Source organism: Arvicanthis niloticus, chromosome 7 (genome assembly GCF_011762505.2).
Source record: "Arvicanthis niloticus isolate mArvNil1 chromosome 7, mArvNil1.pat.X, whole genome shotgun sequence".
Lineage (NCBI taxonomy): Eukaryota > Metazoa > Chordata > Mammalia > Rodentia > Muridae > Arvicanthis > Arvicanthis niloticus.
The window spans coordinates 18904247-18931517 of record NC_047664.1 but is presented as its reverse complement, the minus strand read 5'-3'; the positions used below and the strand labels follow the sequence as shown (position 1 = coordinate 18931517).

Genomic DNA, 27271 nt, shown 5'->3' with positions numbered 1-27271 from the left:
AATATCCTTGTGATCCCGCCGTGCCACCAGCGCTGTAGTACCGAACTCTGGCCACACGATGGCGCCCGCTTCATGCAGACCTGGATCATGGTAGCAGGGCAGACAAAGGCGGGTGCTGGGCCTCCAGCGACCGGGGTGGAGGCGCCCCGGGTGGCCGTGGTCGCCCCTCTGAGCTAAGCTGAGTAGCTGCCGCCAGAGCCTTTGTCCTGCGGTTCGTCTTGCTGCAGAGGATGAGGCGAGAAAACCCAGGACGCAGGCGGTGTTTAGCTGGGCAAACACTAGTCCCTTTCATACAAGTTTCTTTTTAGGACATAGGGTTGGTTCCTGAGTGGGCTCAACTCCCAAACGCCTGCTCAGGAAGCTTCCCCTGCCTTCCCTTAGTAATAGTAATAGCAATAGCAATTAATAGTAATAAAGTAATAGTAATAAAGTAATAGTAATAAGTAATAGTAATAGCAATAACAAGTGTGCACTGTTGGAGGTTTTTCCTGATACCCCATTGTAAGGTTAGAGGATCCAGGTGTCCTATGCACAAGAGACTGGAAGCGAGTAAGCACCTGGGTCTGGATCCCAATCCCCTCCCCCCACCCCCCCCCAGCAGTCAGGGTCAGCAGGGTCTTCTCTCTGGCTCTCACACCTGCTGGCCAACCAGTACAACAAAACTTTCTGTGGCTATGGGATTGTCCTGTATTAGCCACATGTGACCGTTGAGCTAAAGCAGAATTTAAGTAACCACAAAGGCTAGTGACCATTACAGGAGGCCACACTACTTCACGGGTTCAAGCCGATCTGAGCAGTTGATTTTGTAATTTTGATGTTAATAGTAAAAAATTTAAAGATTCACATAAAACATGCAACACATGTCCGTTACTCCTAAAAATATGCCCAGAAGCTGCTGGGAGGAGAAAGGAACTCCACCTCTAAATGCAGTGTTATAGGCTAGCTGGCTCAGTTGTCTGGGAAGAGCAGTAAAGGCTGACCTGCGTGGAACGGAAGCTTCAGTCACGTGGTCAAAATAGGCGGGGAGGAAACAGGTCCTTAGTAAATCTCGCTGTTCTGGCAAACAGGGCTACCTCAAGATTGATCTATCTTTAGAGAAGTCTTCTCTAAAGACGATGATGGACCATCGTTTATCAAGTGGCTGAGTAGATCTGTCCCCCACACTGAGTTTCTTGGGACAAGATAATCAGGCCCAGGAACAACTTATCAGAGCTTGGCTCTCGTGCAGCCCTGTGTGGTGGTGAGGAGTCAGGAGGGAGGAGGACCTAGCTCCTGGGGATGGCAGCTCTTCCCCCTGGTTCTGCAAAGTGTCCTGGGCTGGGGTGGAGGGGGTAGATTCTGGGTGAGGACGTTGGGAATCCCTGTTTGGCAAAGTGTTAGGTGACAAGCCTGCTTTGAACTTATGTCAGAGCAAAAAGTGAAGAGATATTCCAAGCCCCTGCAAGACCCATCAACTGGGCTCCCGGACCTCAAAGACTGCCTGATCACCTGTCTCCAAAAAAGTAAACCAACCAACAGCTCTGCTTATTTCTAATGAAAATGAACGTGTCTGTCTTTGGTAGGTCCCCCTACTTAGTGCTTTGAATGCTTGTAATTAGCAATGCAATTATGAGATTATTTTCTAAAATTCAAGGTAGATTCTTCATTCTGATCCACTGAATAACAATTATGCCTTTATACAATGGTAGGGAGGGTCAGGATGATGAAGGCAGCTGCGGGGTCAGTGTGCCCTTCTCCTAGACCGAAGTATCCAGAAACAAATCTGTGCCCACTGACCCTGACGGGCCCCTTGCCCATAGTAGGCACTCAATAAGTATTTGGTGAGCTTCAAATGAGAAAGGTAAGTGGATCACAATTCTACACACAAGCTATCTCTTAGGATTGCCCATCCTTGTTTGTTTGTTTGTTTGTTTGTTTTGTGTGTGTGTCCCCTTCCCAGATGTTCCCAACCACAAATAAGGAACAAGAGAGAAAACGTTAGGCATACCTAGAGCTGCGTCCAAACAAAAGAGGCGAAACAAACCCAAGGTTTCTGTTTCTCCCTGAGCCAAGTAATCCCTTTGATTATATCTAATACCTGCCAAAACCCAGATGGTGTGCCCACCCATCTCCCGTGTGATAATGCCACATTGTGAAATCTACCCATTAATATTAATTGTCAGTGAGAGAATCTGTCTGAACTACGAAAGCTTGAGATTGCCTGGAGAAAGCAGGCCCCGCTTTGGCAGGGATTTTAAGATAATTCTCATCCCTTCATTCTGTATCTCATATATGTAGAATGTTAAATAATAGCCTGAGAAGGCTTTTCTCATTTCAGAGCATGGCCGTCTCTTGCTTTCCGGGTCTTAAACCACTGTTCATTTGGGGTCTACACCTGCTGACCAAACATATTACCTTAAACTGCTGTGGGCTTGCCAGCGACGTGTGAGCGCACACTGTTCTCAGTGCAGAGAGAATCTGTACTCCCTGGGAGCTGTTTGAATTGAATGTGCCCAAGCATGTGATGTTTCACTATTTCTTTTTTATTTTTCTGTTTTAGTAATTGACTTGGTAATCCTTGAGAAATATCACGCCTCTCTCTCTCTCTCTCTCTCTCTCTCTCTCTCTCTCTCTCTCTCTCTCTCTCTCTCTCATTGTATGGGCATTCCCGAGGTAGGCAAGGGCAGCAGAAAGACCTGAAGAGAGCTTGCAGTGGGAACTAAAATGCCGAATGGTGTTTTGGAGAAGTCCAGGGTTGCTTCCTGCCTGATTCTCCTCTTGGCAGTATTTGATTAGGACTGTGATCATCCACCGGCCCAGCCCCATAGTGTGAGCTAGAATTCCAGATCACCGCACCAGAGATCTCAGTGTTGCCTTTTCCACTGTGTTCACAGAACTTTCCTTTTTTAAGCCACAAAATCCATTTGTGCCTGAAATAGATATGAAAATTTAGTAGGTGTGAGATTGGGTTTCTCCTCTGCAGCTCTCCCCCCCCCCCCCCATCCGCCCCCCCCTTCTCCTGGATTAGACTACAATCACCTTTGGTAGTCACTCACAGCTGACACCTTAAACTTTACCAGTAAATGCAAAATCCAGCCCACACACCGTCTTTGTTTTTGTCCCGCACACACAGTGTTGGTGAGATGAATAGTCTGTGCTCCTTCAGCCAAGGAGGTTCTTCATCATGTCCAGCTTGAAGCTCTGAGCGTGTGTGTGTGTGTGTGTGTGTGTGTGTGTGTGTGTGTGTGTAGTAACAGACAAGCTGGGGTAGGTGAAAGCGTTGAAAACAGGAAGCACTATTCTTTTGGGCATATAAATGAGTGTTTACTTCAAAGTCTCGGTGGTTCTTTTATTAGCAAATATTAATTTTAACTAAAAAAAAAAAAAAAAAAAAACCTAGAAGACCTTCCTGGTGTGGCGTGTTTAAATAGACATTGAGGTAATTTTAAAAATACCTATTGGTATGTAAAGCACCTTTCCTTGTGAAAAGAGGCAAGCTACACTAGTGGCAGAAGCCAGTTTATACAGTTAAATATTTTGATTATTTAATTTATTGCCATTATTTCACAACATGTAAAAAAAAAAAAAAGGAATTGAATTGCAATTTTGTTCCTACTCCTGGTGGACTCTGCAGCTCTGTTTATCTGCTTTCTGATGAGGACTCAGACAGCAAATGGCTTTTCCAGAGCAGAGGGTGGGTCTTTCAGTGCCCAAGCCCCCCATTTCCGTCTGACCATGAACGTCCAGCTAAGGCTCACACAGGTGATAGGAGATGGACATCACGGATGTTGGAAAGAAAAACCATCGAGTGGCCATCACCTCATTCTGGCTTGCCTGCATAGAGTCTGTAAACTGTTTCTCAGTGTCTGAGGGACATGTGTACTGGGCAAAGAGTCTGGCTTATCTGTGCTGTTCCTCTCTCACTAAAAGGTTGTGCTCCATGCAAAAGATGGGGACAAAGTTAGACCAAAGTTGAATCACAAAACCAATTTCTGCCCCCAATGCTTTTGTCCGGCCAGTAGAAGGACCCACATTAACTTTTAAACATATTCATTCTTTCCGCTCATCAGGGTTGGAGGTGCACAAGTCATCCTGTCAAAATAAATCCTTCTAAGAGGGCTTGCCCCTCACTCACGTATGGTTTAAAATGACCCCATATCAGGGTATTGTGGGGTTTGAAACAATTTACTTGCAGGATCAGACCCCACTATTCCTTAGCTTAGCTTCGAGAAAAATTTCATGACCAAATTTTCACGAACTTTCGTGAACAAAGAGACCTTTGAAAAAAATGCCCTTAATTATAGCAAGGGTGTGTGTGTTTACGGGACCCCATTGTCATCAGGTAAAGAATCATATCACAAATGTTAGAGGGACAGACAAGTCAAAATCAGTTTAGAAGAGAGAAAAAGTATGCTTCATCCAAACAGGGATGTAAGAGAAGGTGACAGTGTTGCCACACTGAAGCTCAACATGTCCCTGCTATTACGAGAGTCAGTGTCACTGGCTAGTTCAACCCTGACCAGTGTCACTGGCTAGTACAACCCTGACCAGTGTCAGTGGCTAGTACAACCCTGATGCCTACGGTGCTGAGCTTTGGGTGTCCATGTTTCCAAGTGACAGGACAGTGTGGTATTTTAAGTCTCTGTGTGAACTAGTTTCTACCTGCCTTTAATCCTGTTCTACCTCAAATTTCCAGATACCTGCAAACATCCCCCAACCCCACCCTCCAGGACATAGGCAAAGTCCTAGGCAGTTCGCATCAAACATGAGTTTTCTGGGAACAGCCTGTCTTGAGAAGAGCATATCAGTTTGCAAAACGGGGTGGAGATGTATTAGATGTATGAGCCTGTGGGAGCCACTTAAGCTCCCCCACCCCTACCCCAACCTACAGTATATGTTCTTTCCCCTGTGGAGGTAAACTTCCAAGCTCAGGGCCAGAGCCATAGCCAACAGAAGCCCTGAAAACAGGGCCAAAGAAACAAAAGGAAGCATGCTAAGGGCCTCGCCTGGGTCCTCTCTCAGCTTGCAGAGAGTTGGGATAGGACAAGACCTCTGAACTGATAGACAAGGGGTTCTAGATCCCCTGTTCCCCGACCCCCACCTCCAAAGTCCTGGAGCTGTTGCTGAATTTTTATAAACACAAGAAAACACATCTTTTTGGTGTCTAATCTTTAGCATCTGAAACCGAGTTTCCTTTTGCATGAGTAAATTGGGGGGTAAAATTCAAAATAGATCATTTCCTTCCAAGTCAGAAAAACAGACATGGAATAGCCTTCTTCTACATCACTGCCCAGGACCTCGAGAGGTGGTTATTTATTTATTTATTTATTTATTTTTATTTTTATTGGCCAGCAGAAAGTTATTTAAAAATAATGGCCAGGGCAAAATAAACAAGCAATCTGATAGCTTGTGAGCAATCCTCTTACCTTTTGCAAAGGAGCCGTCTCTAATTTCCCCTTTGATTGTAAATAGAAATCTAGTTTTATTAAGCAGAAACATAGATTATTAATAAGTAAACCACTTGATGCCTGTAAAGCACTCTGAGGGTGCAAAGTCTCTAGTAAATGGCAAATATTATTATTTTTATTGCAAGCTAACGGGAGGAAACTAAGCTAATGAATGCTTACGGATCTCCAAAGTAGCCATCCTACTCAATTGGCACACAGTGCAAACTATTAAACTTGTTCCTTAGATAGAGAGCTTCCACCGTTTTAAGTTGATTCTTTTTAATTCTTGCCAAGGATGAAAAGCAACAGTTATGGGTCCGTAATTTAAACAAGAGGAACCCGAGGGAATAGTCAGTTTTCACATTTAACTAGACCTTATCTATAAGATAAAACATTGGAAGCACAGCTAGCAAGGGGGGAAAGAAAAGACCTAGGCAGGCTCTCCTGACAAGTCTGCAGTGAGGATGGGACTCCAGTAAGCGTCACTTCCCCAAGCAGCAGCTAGGTTAAAACTGTGCTCTTAACCAGACAAAGGGTTCTCTGCAGCTTCGGGCTCAGACTGAAGGGTTCTCACTCTGTAATTCTTCTGCATTTTCTGTGTTAGCATCTATGATAGTGTGGTTGATGTGATATATAAGCTGAATTAAATGTTTTCTCTCTGATGTCTCACGTAGGGACCCATATAAAAGCAGTACCAATTACAAGAGAATTAAGAAGAGAAGCAGAGATTTGATTTTGTTTTTCACAATATTTTTTGTAAAGTCAGATGACCCATGTTATGAAAGTAGACATAAAGCATATTTATATGTGCTTCATAAAACTGACTAGTATTAGTGTGTGTTTACATAATTGGGAATTTTTTTTGACAGGATCTTATTATATAGCCCTGGCTGGCCTAGAACTTGCTATGTAGACCAGGCTGGCCTGGGAACTCACTGCCTTTGTGTCTCCTCTGTTGGGATTAAAGGTGTCATCACCACGCCCTGCCTAAGGGGATTTTTATATAACCAAGACAAATAATTTAACAGAGAAACAGATAACAGTGGCAAACATTTTAATAGAATCTATTTTGCAGAAATCTCACATAAATACCTTCTTTAGCTAAATCTTGTATGAAAAATTCATGAGTGACTAGAGTCTTTCTTCACTAAAATGTCAAGACGATCTTCACTCTCAAGAGAACGAGGTTCTAGCCTGGGATCACAGCTAAGGTGCACGAACAAAGGGATGTGTGTGAGCTCAGCTTTCTTGTCAGCCCACCTCCAACACATGTGCGCGCACACACAGCCAGTCAGTCAGTCAGTCAGTCAGTCTCATGGCACCCCCTTCCCCAAATGGCACCACTATGTTCCATGTCCAGGTCTGGAAAACAGCATCTCTTCCAGTTTGACAAGACTCAGCCTGCAGTGGTTTTAGCAGCCAAGATACATAACTTTGAATTAGGGCCTTTAGAATGGAGTACTAGCAGACCCCTATTAATGCAACACTGCCTGCCTTTGCAGGACACAGGGTAATTTTCTAGCTAGCAGAGGCTATTTGAAATGTGCATGCTGTCCCATTTTTCAGATTGTTACTTTCTGCAGAGCTGGGAGGATCAGCTCTTTGCTTAAGAGCACTGGCTGCTCTTCTTCGGGATCAGGGTGGGATTCTCATCGCCCATATTCCAGTTCACGACCATCTGTAACTCCAGTCCTAAGAGATCCCAAGGCCTCTTCTGGCCTCCTCCAGCATTGGCTAGACACATGGCACACAGACATACATTCAGAAAAACACACAAACATATAAAAAAAATAATTTTTAAAAACGCTCTGGCCGGGCGGTGGTGGCGCACGCCTTTAATCCCAGCACTTGGGAGGCAGAGGCAGGCGGATTTCTGAGTTCGAGGCCAGCCTGGTCTACAGAGTGAGTTCCAGGACAGCCAGGGCTACACAGAGAAACCCTGTCTCGAAAAACAAAAACAAAAACAAAAACAAAAACAAAAAAAAACAATAAAAATTAAAAAAAAAAAAAAAATAATCAAAAAAAATTCCAAACGCTCTGTCAGTTGTTTTCTTTGTCCCCGTAAAGACAGACTTTCATTCTAAAGGGTTTTCAATTTACAAAACTCAGCTTCGTGTTTCCAGAAAACTCTCAATAGGCAATCTAAATCATCATTTAATATTTTAGAATATTTTTAAAATGCACAATTTTAGCCTGGTATGGTGGCACACACCTTTAATCCTAGCACTCAGGAAGCAGAGGCAGGCAGATCTCTGAACTCAAGGCCAGCCTAATCTACAGAGTGAGTTCCCTAGAGGTACACAGAGAAACCCTGTCTCAAAAAAAAAAAAAAAAAAAAAGGTGTGTAAGTCATTCTTCTTGTCTGTTTGTTTTTAAATATCTGTGTTTGGGTTCAGTTTTCAAGGAGTTCAGAGAAAGGCTGAGCATACCGTAGGTGGTGAATAAACAGAGCTGTATGGCTAGGAGGCTTAGATACCATACCGCCTAATGTTTATTCTTAGAGGTAGGAGAGGGGCTTCTTTTATGAATTTAGGTCAGCTTTCATCAAACTGAGTCAAGAGGAGGCATAAGGGGTGGTAAACACATTCGCACTGACCTCAGGAAAAGTGAATTTGGTTCCTAGACATAAAGATTTCAAATGCAGTAGAAGCATTTAAAGAATAGGACTTTGTATTTGGAGACTCCCAAAATCAGCCATCCTGTGCATGTAAGCAGAAACCACTGCCAGAAGTACCATCTTCAGCATGAAGAAGGAAGCTGCTGGGCAGAGAGCCCTCCCCGGCTCAGGTCTAAGGCACTGCCTTTGCAAGTGGACCATTTCTGGAAGCCTGGCTGATAGAAACAGGTTGACTGGCAGAGGGCAACTTGCCATGAGCCATTCTCCAAAGTGCTTCTTCCAGTTTCATTTTTCTAAAGAGCTTGTCACCTACCAACCGTCCTCCAAAACCTGTCTGTGTTTGTTGTTGCCTGGCAGCTCAGGCAGACAGTGAAGACTGATATCTGGGGTCTATCCCAAAGCTGCTCCATCATCCCCCTTTCCAAACTTGTCTCTGCTGGTCCACACTTCTGCAGCACCTCTCCCTTCCTTGAGAGCCTGTCTCACATCATCCCATTCAGCCAATCCCTGAGTATTATTTCCCAGCAGCGCCCCCCCCCCCCAACCCCACCGGCTTTGGGTGTTTTTCTAAAACAAGCTTAACTCATTTTGTAACCAGATACACAAGCACTCCTCCCCTGGACTCTGAGATTCTGATTTATAATGAACATGAACCACATAGTGCATTCTTCCAAAGGTCTGGGGCGTTCACACCCTAAATTTTACCTAAACTGAAGCTGGTCATGAAATATGGTAGGCATGACAGCATCACTTCAGGCCACTCTTCCTCCCCGGGGCACAGTGTAACTGATGTAGCCACAACCTTCAAGTGTTGGTTTTTGGTTCACAGTGCCAGTGTGTGTCTCCTTACAACTAACAATCAATCAATCAAACAAAGGAATTTCCCTGCCCCACCCCCGGCTCAGCCAGTCAGAAAGAAAGAAACAAAGAGGAAGGCTCCTGCTCTTTGCTTAATGTAAATGGATTTCTTTATTCTTAGGACTATGGTGCACCTGCTTGTGGGTTGGAGATGTAGCTCAGTGGTAGGGCACTTGACTAGCATGCATTTAGACTCTGGGTTTGATCCCCTGCAACATCATTTGGGAGGGGAGGGGAGGTTCTTTCATGTCACACACAGCCTAAGACAGTGTTTATGAAGCTGCATGTTATATGCCTATTGGGTCTCCTGCTAGGATACTTTGCACTGATGGCTCTCCATTGTTTGAAAGCCAGCAACATGATGCATCTTTGATAATTCCCCAGTTCTATTAGTGAAGTAATGAATTCCACTAGGTCCTGGATGTGTGACCATCAAGTGGTGGCAACTAACTTAACTACTTTCTTCTCTGCTAATTTGTTTGCTGCACCTCTGTAACGATGCCTCTATTTGGTGGGTTGACGTTTTTTTTCATGAAAACCTGGTTTTGTGGACTCTCTTCTCTCACATCCCACAAGACATCAAGTGTTGCCACAAGGCTCTGACAGAGTCACCTAGGACGAAGAATGATTGTGCCTGATGGTGGTCTGTGCGATCATCTCAACCCAGAGGCTGCAGCTCCCAAGGAGCAAACCAGAATTGCACAACACACAGGAAACCTCCAGGACCCCACTCTTCTGATAGAACATATGCAAGTAATTAAGAAAAACGTAATTGCACATTGGAGAAGGTGGACTCACCAAGCACTTGTTGAACTATAAAAATGCAGCCAGTGTAGTCAGTTTCTTTTTTTAATTATTCAGGAATGTTGTTTATGTTATCATGAAAAAAAGGAGAGGTGAGAAAATATATTCGGTAATTTTTGGTTTTCCCCCATTTGAGCAGATGGTGATCTGTAGTTCAAAATTTGTAACTCAAATTATTTCACATTTTTATTAATCAGTACAATATGTTTTTAAAGCAACAAACTGCACTTAGAAATATCAGTGTAAGTCCCCCAGTTTGCCTAGTTCCATCAGAGAGCAGTTTGAGAATTGGATTTTGTTAGCAATATTGGGAAACAGGGTATTCTGGAATATCCAGTCTTTCAATAGTGATTATTTTTATTCCAGTGTTCAGAGCATTCCCTGTGGGGGAGGGGCGGCTAAGAAGAAAATTGCATGAAGCTGCATGAAGCTGGGAGAAGTTTGTTCCAAGATGTTTGCTTTTTGGGGAGAACAAAAAGTGCATTTTGTTAGAGACAAATATTTTCCTGGTAAAAACGTTTTATGTGAAGTGTAGATTGGACTTTTAATATAAAAAAGAAATGTTAAGCCATTCTATTTTAGGAAGGCTTGGCGTCTTCGAAGGAAAGCTGTTACTCCCGCATAGATTGCAAAGTCCCCACAACTGCCATGCTCCCATGGTCCTCTCCAAACCTGTTAAATTACACCAGTGAAGGAATATGGGAGCATTTTTATTATTATTAATTGACACTCATTTTTAGCTGGCATGTGCTGGCAGGTTTTTCCAGATAAACCTCAGACTACACCAGGCAGAGCTTTCCCCCAGAAAGTTTGGGGAGCATTCTAAAGCCCTGTAATGTGGAAGCTAGGAAGTGTAATATTAAAGTGATAAACATCTTATATTCGGTGTAATTCACAGTTTCTTTCATTCTTTCGACTATCTATAGATCTAAATCAAAACAAATTCCATAAAAGACGGGGTTATTTTCAAGGCTTCAGAAAGCTCTTGAATATTTTATCATATCTATTTCTATACATATGCTATACATTTCTACATCCCGGCTGAACAAAATCCAAGGTGATGATAAACACACACACACACACACACACACACACACACACACACACACACACACCATACACAAGACTATAACATTAGAATTCCTAGGAGGTATAAAGTTAGCCTTAGAAAATGAAATAAACTTTGTTTTGGCAATTAAAGAATGCACAGGGATATTAAGTCAAAGAATAATATGTCTGAACTATTAAATTGTTTTCAGGAGGTTATTAAAAATGTATTTCAAATTACCAGAGTGGCAGGAAAAAGGAAACACAATAACTTAAAAACAGTTACATTTTCCTTTGCTCAGGAGAAAACCTACTGGATTTCACTCAGCTTAATTTCCATCCAAGTGGAGTATTCCAAAACACCAAAGTCCTCTTGAAGAGCCAAAGGTCCAGCCCCCTCCCAAGAGTGACACATTTTGAATAGTCACTGCAGGCAACTGTCGTGGCAGAGCACTTCAGCCAGCACGTGGGGATGGCAACGTATGGATTTTCCAATGTCCCCAGTTTTCGACCCCGGATTAGCTCTCCAGAAGGGCCAACAAAACCCAGAGCAGATCCCGGAGGTCCAGGAAGTGTAAGCTCATACTGAGAGCAGGGACTCTGGTGTCTGATCAGCCTGCGTCTGGGTCTTCAAATGGTTAATTCCCTCAGGCTGTCATATTGCATAAACAGATCCTCCTTTAATAAAATTAATTAGGTTCCGAGCTTTATAGGGTGATGCCCACTGACCCCTTACATACCCATTGTTCCTAGATCCAAGAGAAAGAAAAAAAAGGAGAGGCTGTCCAATGAACAAGAGAGGGATAAAAGTTGAAAGATTAGAAATGCCAAGTAGAAGCTTCGAGGGGGTGGAGGAAGCTAGTGTATGCTTCTGAACATAACTTAAAAAACAAGAAGTCCTCACCCTAAGTGACCACCCCCCTCCCGCAAAGGAGAGCAAGCGCGCGGTGGTGAGCTTTTGTTAATTTCGCTTTTTAACACGCACCATGGAATCCAGGCTGTGCCGAGCTCTGGAGAAACAGGAGAGTAATTGCAGATTGAGCTTTAGGTGTTTTTTTTTTTTTTTTTTTTTTTTTATTATTTTTCTTTAGACCTGAGGCTCAGGGCGGGGTGAGGTGGAGGGCACCAGGAAGAGCTGCAAGAGCCCAGCAGAAGCCTGCAAACGTGCTGCCCCCCACCTCCCCTGGGCTCTCCCATTATTTTTCTGGGTCTCCCCTAAGTGCTATCCTTGGCATTTCATGTCACAAGTTGCTTCGGATAGTCTTTTAAGTTTGTTGAGGGAACTCCTAGAAGATGGAAGCAGGGGCTGGGGTAGAGAAGACGATGCGAACGGTGATTTGGCTTTTTTTTTCCCTTCCTTCCTTCCTCCCTTCCTTCCTTTCTTTTTTACAAGAGGGGTTGAGGTCCAGATCCCGGGGATTATGTAAGAGCACCCTGGGCATCTCTTGCCAAAAAAAAAATAAAAATAAAAATAAATAAATAATAACAATAATAAAATAAAAATTAAAAAGTAAATAAAAATCTTGAGACACAACAGCAAATGTCGGTCGATTTTTGTTGGAAAAAATATATACATAAATAAATACATATATATAAATATATCTATATTTTTTTTTTCTGAAAGGAAAGGAAGAGGGGAAAAAATCGCCGACCGGATGTTTCCAATTACAGTGGAGACAGAGAACAGAAGGGGGTGCCTGCGGCGGGGGTGGGGGGGGGGCAGCTGCAAAGATGAGCAAGATTTGGAGAAGGTGTAGGTTGAAGGTGGGAAGAGACGCGGCAGGGCAAAAAAGCAAGAAACAAGCCTCTGCGAGGAGAAGGGGGAAATAGGAAAATGAAGCAGAACTAGACAAATGACAAAGTGTTGAGCGTTGATTTATCGCAGAAGCCTCTGGTCATTTCCATATATTGAAATGCGCCCAAGCGGCCAGTCAGTCAATTTCTCTGGAGCTGCTGCCGCTGCTGCCCACGGGCTGCCCACGTGACTCCCCCTCAGTCAGCCTCTTACCACCCAGCCCCCGGTGCAGAGAAGAGGAGGAAAGAAAGAGTGTGAGGCACAGGAGGCGACTGTGAGCCCTAGTGGGCGGTGTGGATGGAGAACAACACATTGTGTGTGTCTATGGGGAAGGGGGGGATGTGGCCCAGGAGGGAGAGGTGGGATCCAAGCGTCACTCTAAGATTAACATTCTTAATTCTCTCTCTCTCTCTCTCTCTCTCTCTCTCTCTCTCTCTCTCTCTCTCTCTCTCTCTCTCTCTCTCTCCTTCCTTTTCCTCTTCTCCCCGACGCGCCTCTTAGCTTTATCTTTCCCTTCTTAATGATTTAGAATGGGGACAGAATGCAGACAGAAAACCTGATCTGTCTCCAAACACAAAATGGGGATGGGTGTGGAGGTGGAGATATTTAAGTCAGATTTGATTTTGGTGTCTTTGATATTATGCGTTGCTTTGGTAGTTTCTTAAAGAAAGGCACGTGTATCACACACACACACACACACACACACACACACACACACACACACTCAAATCCTAGATAAAAGCCAGTGAGTTGTTAAAAATGAATTTGCAGCGTTGGAGCTGTTAGCATCATTCAGCAAGCAGCAAGCTTGATAATTTCCAGGTGTTGGGGAAAGCCGTGGTCCGGGAGCTCTCACTGAGCTTATAAATCCCTGTTGGGAGGGAGAAAAAAAATCTGTGGAGGTGAATGAAATATCAAATCACAAGACTCCTATGTAGATTTATGATTACATAAGAGGCTGATCATTTCCATATACTGAAATGTACTGTCCTCCTGAGTCTGCCCAACCCTTCCAGAAGACTAAGCGCTCAGTTCTGCCTTGATCAATGTTGACTATGAAGCAAGAAAGGGAGGGGAGGTGGTGGAAAGCAGGCTGGCACCAGATGGAGCAGGGTCTCTGGAAAGGTCAAGGTTAGCCCAGGCTGCTATTGAGTCGGTAGCAGCCTCACAGATAGATCTCTGCCTCGAAGGCACCCACTGGGGCTTCTCAAAATCAAATCTAATAGAAAAGGCAGTCACAGAATGAAATCGCTTCATCTGAATGCTAAAATTGTTATTAGGCTACATTAGAGAGATACCAGGCACGTGGTTACCAAAAAGAAGAGCATGCCTAGCGGTTTGTGTCAGTAAGAAAAGCTATGAATATGTTGATAACATCAATAATGGGCAGGTTGAAGATTATGTGTGTGTGTGTGTGTATGTATGTGTGTGTATGTGTGTGTGTGTGTGTGTGTGTGTGGTGTGTGTGTGTCTGTGTGGTGTGTGTGTGTGTCCCTGAACACCAGATTAACATATTAAATGAACATTTTTTCTTTTGCAAAGATGCTTATAGTTTGAATTGCTCAGAACTCCTTGGGGGGAAAGGGGTAAAAAATCTTTTATCCCAGAATAGGTGGCCTTTACTGAGCTTCAAGTTTGACTCCTGCCAGAAATTTTGTCGGTGGTCTTGGCCAGGAGTGCACTGGAGGTTTAGTGTGAATCCATCAGGTTGTAGGTGACCCCCGCCATGGCATGCAGCCTTTCTGTTTTCCTGGCTCTGGACCACTAGCTATCTGTCAGGAGCTTTTCTCCCCCCTGCTCTCTCTTTCCTCTTGAATTCTTTTTCAGAGACAGAACTGTTTCTGAAGAGACATTTTCTCTGATAGACAAATCTCATTCTAGGAGAGAGACTGGGACCAACCTGTTCCAGCAGTCACACTGGGTTTCCAGACATTTTCTCTCTTCTGACTATTGCAATGAAACTCATATTAGCTGTTTTTAACCTACAGCACAGCCATACCTTAAAGAAGGATTTAGTCTTGTAAAATAAATGTGGGCTACACTAGATTAAACATGATGACTGCACTCCAAGGGTTAATAAATTTAGAATTAATAGATCATCTCAGCTTGATATAACTACTACAGTTGATTTAATATGCAGTCCAAGCAGGTTGACAGTCAGCTTACAAATACAGATAAGATCAAACAGTCTCTTGATTCAATAGATTGAATGGTTGCAGTGAGGGCCTAGAAGGTCCATGGTAGACATATTGTTGGGGTTCTGTAAGAGGGGCTTCCATTCCCAACTGCTGCTTGCACACTGCCTACCTAAAAGTTCACCTTTGTAGTAGTAAGGCCCAGAAGGAACAGGTTACAAATTCCTTCACCACAAATAGTCATGGGCACTTGTTATCTTTTGAGTAGGGAATCAATGAGATCCTTTAATACCAAGATCTATTTCTAATTAACTCTGCCTGGTAGTGGCCAGCAATTCCCTTCTCTTTCTTTTTCCATGGCCCTGAGATCCAGAGCTCAGAAGACAGACTACAAAATTCCTGAGTTTGATAAAAGCAGGCTTGCTGCTGAAATGACAGGGTGATTTCCACAGTCCTCTGCCTCGCTCTGACTACGAAGGAAGATCTGGGCATGGAAACGAGATGCAGAGCGAAGCTGGAATTCAAACTCCAGCACACCGTCCCTGAGAAGTGTTTACACCAGGAGAATGCTTATGGTTCTGAAACAGATAGTAAAAAGTAATCAAGTTGGGAGGCTTTGGGATGCTGGAAGAAGGCAGGCTGAGGAGTGTCCACCAGAAAAAGTTAGGTGTCTCACGTCAAGGCTTGCTTTGATAGCTGTAATCTGCAGACCCCAGTGCATACTAAATTGTGATTTTTTTTTTTTTTTGTGTGTGTGTGTGTGTGTGCATGCGTGTTCAGGTTTAATTTCCTTTTATCTGCTCCAACTCTGGTATTTAAACAGGAAGACAAAAAACAATTTTGATAGAAATGTATGTGATTTAATATGATAGACAAGTTTATAACAGTTTTTATGATTTGATCAAGAGCAAGGACTCCTCCTAAACCCATTAGATTCTGTCATGTGAATATATATTCAGGCAATTTAAAAATGCATATTATGTATTCAATAGACCGTCACAGGTCTGAATTGTACCGTGTTATTCTGCTCTGCCGGTCTCCCCATCTTAATATGAAAATTTGTAAAGAGTGAATACAGAGCCACTGGTTTCCTGTGCTGAGAACTTGGTTGTTTCCTGTATTTATTTCATTTCATTTTATTTTGAATCTTAAAATGTCCACTCTGAGCTAATGGCCCACAAAATTTTCCCTTAATAAATAAAACCATTTGAAACTGTGTAATGGCTTTCCGTGCTGTTAACACTAACTTTTCCCTTTCTGCCCTGATGTCCTATCAATCGTGGGCTCTTCTCCTAATTCACAAGTTATTATCATTCAGTAGCTGGGAGAAAAGCCTTAACACATTTCATTCTTTGAAAATGCTGCATTGAATCTTGACTTTTTTTTTCTTTTGAGAAAACCCATCTCTGTGTAACCTGTACATTAAAAGATTTTGAGATAAAAATGAAATTTCCAAATTTAGATTGGCAAGATGATTAAGCTGGGATTGCGACCAGCAGGGGAGGCTCCGGACTTGGGCATGGCTGCTCCTGGAGCAGGGGGCAGTGGGCCTTTATTTCACATCTTAACCAGATCTAAATGCTTCAGAATTTTATTTTCCCTGTCTTGGACAACCTGCGATTGCAGCAGGGGGCACTACCAACATGCGAATTACTTGGACACAGGCGTCTCAGCTCTCTGCTTCCTTCACTACGTGGAAGCACAGCCCCTGGAAACAGTCATCTTGTAGAAATTTGCATATTTATGATGCCTCCTGCAGGCCCCTGTGATTGCTTTACAGTCAGGAAAGGTAACAGAAAAATATATACCCCCTTTAAAACAAGGAAAAGGATCATATAGGAACAGTAATTCTGATAGGAGACTAATCCTTACAAAGCCTGTGGCGAAAAATTGTTCCCCGAACATTTTTGTTTGGTTTTGTTTTAGGATTTAAAGGAAATTTTATGGAAGTTATAGAGACCAGCCTCTGATTCCCTGAAAATGTATATAAGAAAACACTTAGTTTCCAAAAAAATTAGCATAGTCTTATACATTGAATACCTCTAAAGAGCTGAGGAGTCTAGGAGGGAAACGCCACTCAATAGATCACTTAAAAGCCACGACACATGTATTTTTTAGTCCTCCTCATAAGCAATGAACAAATGTGCGGTGTACCTTTGGATATAAAAGTTAATTAGGTCTCAGAAGAGAATAGTTTCATTTTTATTGGCTCTGAGCTCCAAGGATACCTTTGATACACCTTTTCTTCTGGACCTTCTGACCTTCTTTGTGGAAACTGTGTATCCTGTTCTGGACTCTCAGGTCTGTTAGAGTTTTGAATCCCATGGTTTTGTTGTTCTGTTTGCTGTCTTGAGGGGCATGCCAGCAAAGTGGCATCATAATTAAAATCACACTCAGAAAAACCTATTTTTTTTCCCCAGGAAAAAAAATCACACTCAGGAGCAGGACTCAGGCAGCATGCTGTTTCATCCGGGATTTTAGTTCATATGGGTTTAGTGGGTAATGTCTGACTGAGAACAAGATATTCTGGGAGCATAGGGGCTGAAGCCTTAATCCAGAGTTACCTTGCTTCTTTGAATCCTCACCAAATTTTCATTCCTACTTTATCCCAAGTCTACTGTGCTTAATTTCCTTGCTACTTTAAGGGCTGAGACCACGGCTCCTAGGACTGGCATCATCAGCAAACATCCTTAGAGGCCGTCCCACAGTCCAGAGCTTGCTCTGTCTCTCATCCCTTCTGTGGAAATGCCTATCAAAATCAAGAGAGCAAGAGAATTTTTTTCCTGCAATTAGTTTATGTAATACAGATACCATATAGTAGAAATAATATGTGCTATCAATAATACATGGTGACATAAATGTCTGTGCCACCAGCAGCGGGGTCCTCTCACCACACATTAGTCACCCTGCCTGCATGCTTGGACACTGCCTTTCAATGTAACATCAGCTGATGTATATGTCTGTTACTCTGGCTGGGAAAATTCTCATTAGAACAACCACTGCCGTCATCTTATGCTTACAATGCAATTTTCCCTACGTGTTCAGCTGTTTGGTATCACTCTGAAAAACAAATATCAGAATTGATATTCAGTTCTTTAACTGTTGGTCAGTCTGTCTTCCTTAAAAAAAATAAAAAGGGTATCAAGTGAAGTTAGGGGTTCTTTTGCTCCTTTCAACTCTCCTAGTGAGCATTTTTCTCCTTCCAGGATATTTAAAAATTGGAACTAGTGAATCACAACTTTTAAAGCATTTTCATAAGTGTATTAATTTCGGATGTTTCTACAAACCAGATATCATGTCAGCCCTGCTAAGGATGAAATAGCTGGACATACAAGTCTGGACTGAGCACGAAAACCTGTCGTGTCTCATTGATGAAGAGATGGAAACTATTGTGTGTGCAATTTAGTGGCAGTAAGAAGAGACATCCAGGTATCCTGAGATAGGGTTGAAGCCAACGCTACAATACTTTTTTTTTTTTTTTTTTTTTTTTTTTTTTTTTTAACAAGTTGTTCCGAGATTGCTTCTTAGCTTGATGTATTTTTTTGTTTCAGGAGTGTTGACTTATAAAATACATGTTTTAAAATGAGTATCTTGAATTTTTTAGAATCCTTTAATCAATGTGCATAAAGATCTATATCTTGAGCAAAACCCCTTCACACATTTACTATTAAAATAATCAATATACATGCATCCCCTATAATACATTGCAATCAGAACTTTGGCTTAATTCTGAAAGTCTGCTATGGCCATGTCTTATTGTAGTATGATTATTTATTAATCACCTTTAAATAACACATACTGATATTTTCCATGCTTTTTAAGCCAGTCCCACCCCCTAATGCCCACCGTCCCATTTTGGGAAGAGTGGGACAAACCTCAGGGACCTGGTGTAGTCCTTGGGTGAGAACCAGGTGACCAGGCCTCCAGACATCAGAGAAGGCATTCCTAGAGCATTGGGCTGCAGACTGAGGTTTGCTCAGCATTTGGCAGTTCCATTTGCTTTCTTAACTTCAAAATCCAAGAACAGAGAACAATGAAAATGCTATTTTATCTGTGGTCGGTGTTTTAACCCTTTTGGGAATCTAAGTAAACCATTTTGTAAGTCTTATTTATATGCCAGACATTTCTTCCTCAGGTCATGCTCTGTGCTGGGATCTGTAAGGGGCAGAAATGGCACAGGCTTTCATAAGTATAGATAACTCAGAACTTGGGTAATTCAATGTTCTTTATAACAGAAGTAGTGGGCTATGAAGAGATATTTGGCTGTTCCCAGTAGGTACAGATGTCTATATGGCCTGTGGCATGTGGTCTGGAAAGCTAACCAAAGGCCTGTGCTTCCACACTACTTTCTGCCTTTATGTGCATCTTCTTGCTCATAGCAGCAACCAGCTATCCACTTTCAGAACTCTTTCCTTGTTTCAAAATGTTTCAACTGAATGCCTATTTCATGTTAAGGGATGGAAATACTGTATCTTAACAACAACATCTTCAAGAAAGTGTGCCAGGACCAGGCTGCAACACTGCCTTTAAGACAAACCAGATAACAGAAAGCTCATTTCTCAAGAAAAGCTGGCTGGGTGGTTGCATATGACTTTACACTTATCATTTGAGAGGTGAAGGTAGGAGGATCAGGGCTATCCTCAGCTATTATAACAAGTTTCAAGCTGGCTTGGACCACAGGAGACCCTGTCTCAAAAACAAAACCAACCAAGCAACCCCTGAAATTGACTAGGTATTTGTTGACACCATACAAGCTGAGGCAAGGGTAGACTACCACAGCTTCCAAAGGCCAATATCCACATTATACTCTCGTTTCTAAAAAAAGTGAACTGTCTCTACAGAAAGAAAACATCTGGTATCACAAGTGGCCAAAGCTGTCTTGCTCCACACAGGTTCCTGATAGTGGTTCAGAACTGTTTAAGTCTGTGGCATGAAGCTCTGGCCACCAAAGCAATGCTGATGGTGTTCCTTTGTACAGCTTTGGCATGTGTGACATTGAACCTTTCTTACATGGCATGCTCGTGTGTCTTAATGTTTTAAAAATAAAAGCTACCTTAGACAGAGACCCCTGTCTCTTGTTTGCTCTGTGCAATCCTCCAGCTAAAAAACCAGCACAATTCTTATGCGCAGGTTCTTAATTTTGTGGAAAACTAAGGGTTTAGATAACTGACCTTCTGCAGAGACTTTGTAAGAGGGAGAGAATGCAGGCAGGTTGTTATACAACCAGGAATGGGAGAACAGGGAGTTTTGTTTATTCTTTACCAAGCTGTCACGGAACAGCAAGAAGGGATAGACATTTTCTACTAGAAAAATTCCCTTTGCTGAATTTAGCAGGAAAATAGAAAATAAAAAAGCCGATGCCTGGTGTAGAGGAGGGGGATGCCTTCCAGCTAGCCAATGGCCAGAGGGAATGACTGTCTTGTATCTGTCATGGCGATGGACAAGGCATTAGTTTTTACAAAAACCTTCAGAGGCTGGATGTAGTGGCATGCATCTTTAATTCTAACACTCAGGAGGCAGAAGTAAGCAGATCTCTGTGAGTCCAAGGCCAGCATAGTCTACAGAGCGAGTTCCAGGACAGCTGGAAATCGTGAGATCCTGTCTTAAAAACAAACAACAACAAACAAACAAATAAACAAAAAACCAACCAAGCAAACAACAACAACAAAACAAAACAAAACCCAAACAACCAACCAAACAAAAAGAAACTGGCAAAGAAGGAACTTAGGTCTAGTGATATGTTTGGATGATAGCTTCTCTTTTGTCACCCAGCTAACTCCCAAAGAGACCAACTGAAGCCTTTGTGAACTGAGAATGACTGAAGAAGCCTCATGGTACTTGCTGGCCTGATCTGGCAGTCTGCAGATTGTAAAGAGAGTAGAGAGAAGGAACTGCTCTTTGGGAAGTGAGAAGCTTGTACAGGCAGGTGTGGTCACTGCCTAGTTTCCGGGCCTTTCTCTGAGAAGTCAGTGAGTGATCTAATGGATTGACAGGAGAACCCAGCCAGGGCTGCTTGGAGCTGATTCAGAGCCCTATGCATCTGAACATTTACCTTAAACTGATCTCCGGCCTGCCTTTTATTAAATGGCCTGGCTCAAGCAACCAAAGTTGGAAATGCAAATTGAACTTTTGACTTCAGCTTTCATCTCATTCCCATCGTACTGATAGATATATTAAGTATGGAAGCACCATAATTATCACTTCCCACCAGTACCGTCTGTATTTATATCACCTCCACTGCCACCATCCCGACATCACCCCCATCTCCACCCCTATCATCTCCACCACCACCATCTCCACCACCACCACCATCTCCACCACCACCATCTCCACCACTACCACTATCTCCACCACCACCACCTTCTCCACCACCACCATCTCCACCACCACCACCATCTCCACCACCACCATCTCCACCACCACCATCTCCACCACCACCACCATCTCCACCACCACCATCTCCACCACCACCACCACCATCTCCACCACCACCATCTCCACCACCACCATCTCCACCACCACCACCACCATCTCCACCACCACCATCTCCACCACCACCATCACCATCTCCACTACCACCATCTTTACCACCACTATCTCCACCACCTCCATCTCTATCATCACCACCATTATTACCTCAACTATCATCACCACCACCATCACCATTATCTCCACCACCACCACCATCATCATTACCACTAGCATCTACAGCACTATCCTTCTCATCACCACCACCACCATAACCATCATCTCCATCTCTGTCACCAACACTATCATCACCATCATTAGTGTCATGACCACCATCATCTTTGTTATCTTCTTGCACGGAATTGTCAATCATTAGTAAACACCAGTTACATATTATAGTAGTGATGTACCGGGTTAATAATACATACTTTATTTTGACCCAAGAATCCAAGGTAAATCCTTCCCAAATCTATTGACAAAGCCAAGCATAGAGTTTTTGGTTGATTGCACATAGTGGAGCCTCTCCTTTTTCTGGTGGTACTAGAAATTAAGCCCCACACATAAGCCTCACACACAGTAAGCAAGTCTACCACTGAGGTATATTCCCAGCCATTTAAAAATTCTATTTGGAGACAAAGTCCTGCTAAGTTGCCAAGTTGGCTTCTATTTTATGGTCTTCCTGCTTTAGAAAACAAATAGCTGGGATTATAGGCGTGTGCCACTATGTCTGCCTCTGGCTATTGCTTTCTGAACAGATCAATTGATATCAGGAAGTCTCTAATGTTCCTGAAATAAATTTAATACTACTTCGTTACATTTGCACGTGTATGTTTAATGTAGATTGTTTAAAGTGCCATGTACAGGCGCAGTAGAATATAATTTAGTCATAAAAGAATAAAACTCTGTCATTTGTGCAACATAGAGCGGGAGGACATTTTGTTAAGCAAAATAAGCCAGGCATAGGAAGGCAAATGCTGCATGGCCTCCCACTTACATGTGGAAACAAATGTTAGTCAGAGTAGAGACTAGACTAGTGGTCAGTAGAGCCTGTGAGGGAGAGGAAGAGGATGGGAAAAGGACGTAACAGATCAGGGGTGCCGCTGAGTAGGAGGGATCACTTCTAATGTTAAAACAGCAGTGGGTAAAAATGGTTGACAGTAATTCATTGAAGAGAGAATTTTGAGTTTTTCCCATACCATACAACAAGTTGGAGGTTACAGATAATACCAAATATCCTGATACACAGTATACATGGTAACATTGTATCCCATAAACATGTGCAGTTATTATGTGCCAATTAAACATAAAAATGTATTTTGAAATACCAGCTCTTTAATTTCTACTGCACAGTTGATAGGTGAGCTCGTGAGGTGCTTTATTTCTTGGCTTTGGTAAATGCATGTTTTTCTTCAAACTATAATAAAGAATTATCCCTCTGTGTGTACAACATATATGATACAGCATCTTTCATGGCATATAGTCTTGATATTTTTTTCTGAATAGATAGGCATGTATATAGAGATAGGGACACACATACATACACACATATATACATACATACTCTAAGACAATAAAATAATAAAAACTTACAAGAATAGCAAGGTTCTTGTCCAAATAAAGGATTGTCTATAAAATTCCCTTTCAGACAGTGAAGTCATAGCTAGAAGTTGGCAGTAAAACCATCTGAAACTACTAAAAATCATTTTTGCAAGAGAGAGAGAGAGAGAGAGAGAGAGAGAGAGAGAGAGAGAGAGATCCAAAATCTTCCACAGCTGAGTTATTTTGCCTTTTATAAAACAACTTCACATCTGGACTGATAACTTGAATTCCACCCAGTGCCATTTAAACAGCCCAAGTTATAAACCTCTTAAACTTGGGGTTTATAATAGAAACACTGACAGACCCTTAACTATAGTGCCTCGTAGTAATGAAAGCACAACTATTTCATTAGAGCAGTGTCTGGCGAGGCTGCTATAATTAAGAGTCTGTCAGCGTTTCCATTATAAACCCAAATTTTAAGAGGTTTTTAACTCACATTGTTTTAAATCACACTGGGCTGAAACTTGCTGTACAAAATGTCAGGGCAGATGTGTGTGTGTGTGTGTGTGTGTGTGTGTAAATGTGCACGAGCACGCGTGTCCATACACTAGTGTGTTGCTTTTCCTTTTGTTTACAAAAAGAAAAAGCAGAAGAAAAAAGAAAGCACATAGTCAAAAGTAGTTTTAAAGTTTGGGTGTGAAAACCACGTATTAAAAAAAATAGTTTTCTTTTATCAGCACAAGATTCATGCGGGGAGGGGAAGGGTTAAAGTCCAAAATGTTTTTGATTGTGGTTTTTTTTTTTTTTTCCATAAAATAGATTGGTACCTATCCAAAAAGCAATGTTAAGGGAGAAATGTATATTTAATCCTGGGTTCTTGACACTGGCCAGTTTGGAAGATGGTTACAGTGTAGATTGCTGGAGGGGGCTGTGCACATACTGCCTTCTATTGTTAACTGATCAGCTGTGAGGTATTTGGGATGATGTCCCTTTGAGCTGTCCTTGGTAGGAATTACTTTAAGGCTTCAATAGACTCTCATGGTAGGACTGCCTCACCAAAGCACCATTGGTTTCTGGGTAAATGAATACAGTTTTGGATGGTTATGAATTGGTTCCATGGTGTGGTCAGAGTAATTGTGTGAGCTCATTTGCTCAAAGACTGTTTATTGGGCATTTACTGTGTGTACCAGGAATCACTAGCACAACTACCTCCATTGGACAATCAGTGTTGTTTGTACCTATGCGTCTTTTATGCAAACATAGGTTGTTAAATTCATAATTTCATTCAGCAATGTTCTAACCAGAACTTCTTGTCTCTTGAAAAGAGCCCCCTTTCAAGCATGATTGACTCAGCATACAGCAGCCTTGTCTAGGGGCAGACCCAGCCCTTCCTTTTCTTTTAGGTGCGTCCAGGTATATGAAGCAACCTGCCAGACCCTAGAAGCCCAGGCAGCCTCTGGAGAAAGACCAGACTGATGGCTCTCTCAGGATGGGGGAAACTTGTGCCTTCCACCCCCAGTCCCCAGGGAAGAGTTGAGTCTTTGACGGAGGGGTAGATACTGTCTACTCTTGGGCCTCCTTAGGTCCGGGCTTCAGGGTCACACAGGCAGCAGGGGGCACAGAAGCTCACTTCTCTCCTCAAACACAGCCTCTGCCCTTTCAAATGCATTGTCTAACAGCACTCGGGCTAGCGGCACTCCCTCAATAACCTCAGATGTGAATTCTGTGCTGAGTATAGGGTCCAAACCTAAAGATGATTGCCCATTCTCTGTTTTCTGGTCTGCCAATTAGGGAACAAAAATGGTAAAAAGAAAGAAGGAGAATGAAGTAAAAAGAGAGATGGGACTGATTGCATTTTTAATCATTCATTTATTTATTTTTTATCTATGAAAGCGTTTCACTCTAAAGACAGTGAATATTTTATTTTAATTTTGTAGTTTCCACGAGACAGACCTTTTAACCCCTCACTCTCCAGCTCGCAGAGAGTCCCCGGTGTAAGGGATGCTTGCACTAAGGCTGGGGCTGTATTAAGCCTTAAGCTGTTTGTTGACCACATTCACGTTCAGAACCTCGAAGCTAAAAGCACTTTGCACCATAAAATAAAAGCCCTGTCTTTTTTTCTAAAAGGTTACGTCTGGAGGCCACACGGCTCATACTTCATACCGAAAACTACTGAAAGGACTATGAAACCCTCTATGATTTACACCCTCTCTCCGCATTAGGGTATAGATCTACTAGACTCTAAAAATACGGTGGGTTTCTAACCGACGTGAATATATGTGCATTATTTCAGAAAGTCTGTTAGAAAACTTGTCAACACATTATAAAGCATAAACCAGGACTTGGCTATTAAGTACGGAGATCAGAGGCAGAATATATACTGCAGGAAGTATGGGGAGGCTCCTCCGCCGGCAAGATAAAAGCGGGGAGGAGGGAAGGGGAGGGGTCGTCTGCTGGCCTGGGGTTTACGCACTGTCGTCACTAAAGGTTTGGGAAAGAGCCCACCGAGCTCTCTCAATGAAAGCAAGCAAGGGTATTACAACCCCAAACGAAGTTAACTGAACGGCTAGAAAATAATTCTAACCGTTGTCATAATTTACTACTTTTTAAAAGCCATTTCTGGAAAGGTAAATAAATACACTTATTGCCTGCCCAAGTGTGTACATTAAAACTGACCTTTCACCCCGCTGCACAGCACCACCTGCATCATTAATCAATACTTATGCAATATTTTTTCAAATCTCCTACAACACCACGTTTTTACTTCTTTAAACACTCAGATAAACTTCCCCTCCCCCACCTTCGGGCGCTCGGGTGAATATCCATCAGCGAGAAGGGAGGGGCGTCACCGTACCCGGGAGCACTAGGAACCCGGAGGGGGGCCAGCTAGGACGGACCAAATGCCGACGCACAGCCCTGTTTTTCTGGGCTGGGTAAAATCTGGTTGGGGGAGGGGCGGGAGCAGAGGGCAGGTCCCATTTCACCCTGGGCATTTCTTGATGGAGAAATTAAATATATGTTAATCGTGAAAACGTTGCCGCTTACCTTTTCACTGGCATCCCAGGGCAAGCAGCTGTAACTGTTTTGTTTTAACGTATGTTTTAAGATGTGGCTTCCAAAGGACCCCCCTGGAATCTGAAACAAGTGCAGTAACACGGTAGACCTACTAGTTACTAAGTGCTTAATTTTCTATGATTTTTTTAAAAAAGAAAATCAATAAAATGCTGCCAGTTATTTATTGGAAAGAACCACAGATAGCGGCCCTGATAGGGTGCCGGTTTTAGAGAGCACGAGATTGTGTAATGAATTGTAATTCAGAAGACTGTTAAATGTGAACCACAGAACCTTTCAGAGGTAATAAAGTCATTACTTTTTATACTACAGTCAACCCTGAAAAGCTTTATACACGCCATTATATATAAATCACACATATACAGTATATATTTCTACAGCACAATTTGTCCATGTGTCTGTCTCCTTTCTGTACAGACTTTTATAGATGAGAGCAAGATTCAAATTTGCCCAGCTTCTTCCTGAAGGAGTCTGACTCACTATTGTTACCTGAAGAGCATTTATTTATTTATTCCCCCCCCCCAGGCCTCCAGGTTGTACTTTCTTCTACTCTCCTCTTACCCTGCAAAGGTCCACCCCTGTGGCCCCTCCCCTCCCACCTCCCGCGGCGACACTCATTTGGTGATTCTAAGGCTGGTTTAACAAGCAAAAAACAGAGGAAGAGATGCTGACCTGCTCTGAAGAACTCAGTGAAAAGGGGAAACGGTGTCGTGCAGTTACTGCAATAGAGTCTTCCTGCTCCTCAAACAGAATTCAAGACATCCCCCCCGCCCCCCGCCAAGGAATCCAGCTAGAGGGAAACCCCCCAAACCAGTCTAGCCCACAGCTCTCCTAACGTTGGGCATCAAAACCTGTGTTTCTTCCTCAGAGGGGCCCGAAGCTTCGCCGAGTCAGGCAAGCCATTTTCTAATAGGTTTGAAACTTTCCTAAGACACAGGAATAAACAGCCACAAGCCTGTGAGGCTGGGAGGTGGGCGAGCGCGTGCAAGCCCGGGGCCGAGCCTTAAAACAATACAATCCCCGGGCGAGTGGGTGAATTTACGGAAATGACACCTCTCAGAGGAGGGGTGCGGGGACGCTGGGTGCAGGCTCTAGAAGAGAGGGGAGGAAGGCTCTGGGCTCTGCAGAGACCCACAGACCTCCACCTGCAGCTCGGGTCTCCACCCTGCGCCCTCGGCACCTCCCAGGGACTCTGTCCATCCCCCGTCCCCGCCCCGGCGCTGCTAGATTTGGACCCGGAGCGCGGTCTCCCTGGCTGCTGCGGTGGCGGCGGCTGCTGCTGCTGCTGCTGCTGCGGCTGCTGCTGCTGCTGCTGCTGCGGCGGCGGCGGCGGCGGCTGCAGGGTGGTGCAGGCAGGCTGGGAGGCTGGGAGGCGGGAGACGCCGGGGGACTTTGCAGCACGTTTCTGAATAAACTTTCCAATCGCAGGGGGTGCTGTTGCTGTATATTTTACGTAAAACTGAAAGTATCCCACGCCAGAGCGAAGCCCGCTTTTTGACAGCGGCAGCGC

General features: G+C 43.3%; 1 long non-coding RNA gene across 1 annotated transcript; it reads right to left on the bottom strand.

Moving 5' to 3' along the window:
* Positions 1 to 607: 607 nt before the first annotated feature.
* Positions 608 to 27271, bottom strand: LOC143443030 (uncharacterized). The gene is made up of 3 exons (XR_013111708.1): positions 26434 to 27271; positions 25735 to 25824; positions 608 to 2909 (listed from the first exon to the last, which is right to left on the bottom strand). It is a non-coding gene; the product is annotated as an uncharacterized LOC143443030 (long non-coding RNA).